Consider the following 3,306-nt stretch of genomic DNA (forward strand, 5'->3'; position numbering starts at 1 on the left):
TCATACATCATACTTATAAGGTATTTTTCGGGTTAACGCAATTTTTATACGCTTACGCTCAGGTAGACGCAATTTTTATACTCTTGCTCTCAAACGGACGCAATTTTTATACATGCGACAGATGTTAATAAACAAACACATTTTCAATTTTTGAGAAGTGTAAACAAACATATACGCTTACTCTCATATAGACGCAATTTTTATACGCTTACTCTCAGATGGACGCAATTTTTGTACGCTTACTCTCAAACGGGCGCAATTTTTATACGCTTACGCTCAGATGGACGCAACTTTTATAAATGGAATAGCGCAATATATTCGTGAGCAGCTAAGATGCCAAGCATGCTTAGGCGACCTAACGCTGACACGCATACACTTGGCAATCATGAAATTTCACATGGTCGAGCCCAACATCGACAAACGCACCTAGGCGACGATAGTGAAGCAGCTTGCCTTCTTCAAGCAAACAGGGTCTTGTCCCAATGGAAGAAGTCACCGCACTAATCGCCTAGGCTTCATGATACATTTGTTACTGACTGGTAAAAACTGGGTGCAAGAAACTGTAACAAATGTATCATCATTTTAAGGAGAAGTCATGCTTTAAATACAGCAAAATGAAGGTAAAAGTAATATTATATAAATATATTTTCAATTTACTAATTTTTCGTCTATTTCAGAATACAAAAGGTTCACCATACGAAGAAGTACATTGAGAAGTCGTGCTTTAAGTACAGCAAAGTAAAGGTAATCGAAACAGTGTATAAATATATTTAGAAGTCGCTTATTTGTAACTTATGTTCAAATTTTTATATTTAGCTTAAAGAAGTCCGTAAAATCAAGTCAATGGAAAATCGGGCTTGGAGAACCACAAGTAAAAGGTAAATCAAATATAATTGAAATATGTTAATATATTTGTAACTTATGTTCAAATTTCTATATTTAGATTACAGAAGTTCGTCCGCAAAATCAAGTCCAACTCTCCGCTTATCGCCTCATATGGATGAAGATTCGCCGCCTGCCAAAGGTAAGTTTGCATTTATCCTCTCTTATTATTATGTATAAATTACTCATTTAGTTGTATTTCATTTTAGATTAAAAAAAACCATACACCTCTACTCATCGTTTCAGCATAATGGGATACTTCCGTAGGCCAATGGTAAGTTGTGGTCATCTTTATATACAAATTTTATTAATCACAATATTTTTCTCTTGCAGTTGTCCGCACACCGGCATAGCAGAAATTTTTATTTATTTATATGTATGTTATATATCATTAGCGGGGCTTTTTATTGATTACGTATTTTTACGTATTATTACGTATTACTATCTATTATTATTATTATTATTTTTGTAAATACTATTGCAATTTCTAATTAATTCTATAATGGTGTAGACCTACTGGGGAGCCAGCCATTTAAAACAATTGGCAACGTGCCTATCACGGTACCCCAAGGGTGGTGCGGAAAATCGTAAAAACTAGGCTCCGCACATTCTCGTATTTGCGGTTTTGCGGAAGAAGCCTTCGATCTAGCTCAACGCCGTAACAAATTAGAACTTCACGGCGAGCTACTAGAACGTTACCAAAACTTTATTTCTCGGATCTGGCATTTTATTAAGATATGCTGGAGTCTCATTAGCAAAATCATCGCAAGTCGGACAATAGATTTCCGATATTTCTGGCGCATTTACGTCACTACGCAAAACCCAACCTCTTGTGCATTTTTTCCCCGTTTTGATACAGTTACCAGCCCAGCCGGTCGTTTTATTTGTTGTTTTTTTAGGTGTCGCTGGGGAATTTTTAGGTACGCTTGTCACTTCAACATTGGCATCTAAAGCGTCTGCAACTACTTCAATTGTTTGATTGTTTCCACACCGACAGCGGTGTTCTCTTTTGAGTTATCCTCACCTTCACTTTCAGACCTGATCGTACTCTTCCAGTTAGAGTGATTATGGAGTTGTTCCTTTGATGCCGAGAAAGCAGGAAGTAGATCTACAAGTAAATACAGATCATTTACTTTTTTTCTCTTTTTGATATTGAGCGCTTAACATTTTCCAGTTAATTGCGAAATCAAAAGAGCAAAGAAATAGTGTATAAAACATAATAAAATACATCTAAAGTGAATGATAATGAAACGGCATTGGATATGTGGGCTCTGGGTTGCATTCTAGGAGAATTATTATCGCATAAGCCCTTATTGCCCGGCAACATAGAAATAGCTCAGCTTTAACTGATTGTTGGCCTATTAGGAACTCGTTCAAAAGCCAGATTTTCCAAGATGCCAGCCATACAAAATTTCGCTCTTAAACAACAGCTCTATAACAATCTAAAACCAAAGTTTCAATATCTGTCAGCGGCAGGTTTAAGACTTTTAAATTTTCTCTTTATGTTACAGAGGGCACGGCCATCTTGGAATTGCCATTAACCAAAATACCCATTAAAACGGAAAAGCAGGCTTTGAAAACTCTCAATATATGTTCTAAAAAGCTGAAGAGGAAATCTGCAAGGTACAAGCAAAAAAATCTTTCACCGAAGAACGTTATGAGAATGCTTTGGAATAGGCGATAAGATCTAGGGATACTTTGTATGTTGCTTCTATCGCCGACTACCTACTAAAGGAACATTTTTACGTCCGTCATGGGTTTTCTTCGCAAAATGCGTTTCGTGTTACAATTGAAGGCTAAATGCGTTAAGAACTGAATTAATCAGCGAGGTAGGTGTGTCGTACTATGTCGGGCGACTCGAATCCTAAATATATATATGTATGTATATATATCTATATACATATCGACGAGTAGATCTGTGCTCTCTTTAATAACTGTGAATACTTTTAAACTGAATGTAACAATTACCCTTAAACTAAAGTTAAATTGAAACAAAGTAAGTTATAATTAAATATTATCCGTTATATATTTTGCATGTTCTAAAAATAATATTAAAAGTAAGATTTGTGAAATTTGTACAACTTGAATGAATTGATGACTTAAAAAACATCAGGAGAACTTAAAAGGAAAGTATTGCAACTTAGTTAAGCATGTACCTTCGATAAATAAAAATTTAATATAAGTTAGTCTAAAAATTAAAATAAATTAATTTTAAACGAGCAGCCTCATACAATTCTACTTATATTATAGCTATGTGGTCTGTGGAATTGTTAGAGTTTGTTTCGATAAATGTCTGGAGTGAATATGCTTTTGGCAAAATACCAAAAACGTGGACTCATCCAAAGACCATTGTGCTTCTTTAGCACATGGAAGATGCGCTAATAATTTGCAGTCACGTTGTAAACAGCAAACCATACCACCAGG

The 3,306-nt window shown here is 35.2% G+C and overlaps 1 long non-coding RNA gene across 2 annotated transcripts; it reads left to right on the forward strand.

The window, feature by feature from the left end:
- Positions 1-818: 818 nt before the first annotated feature.
- On the forward strand, positions 819-2,806 carry LOC119640962. Of its 2 annotated transcripts, XR_005247772.1 has the most exons (6): positions 819-878; positions 944-1,024; positions 1,092-1,156; positions 1,216-1,258; positions 1,394-1,996; positions 2,057-2,806. It is a non-coding gene; the product is annotated as an uncharacterized LOC119640962 (long non-coding RNA). The 2 variants fall into 2 exon arrangements; XR_005247771.1 differs by having other exon boundaries at positions 1,216-1,996.
- Positions 2,807-3,306: the final 500 nt, after the last annotated feature.

Source organism: Glossina fuscipes, unplaced genomic scaffold (genome assembly GCF_014805625.2).
Source record: "Glossina fuscipes isolate IAEA_lab_2018 unplaced genomic scaffold, Yale_Gfus_2 133, whole genome shotgun sequence".
Lineage (NCBI taxonomy): Eukaryota > Metazoa > Arthropoda > Insecta > Diptera > Glossinidae > Glossina > Glossina fuscipes.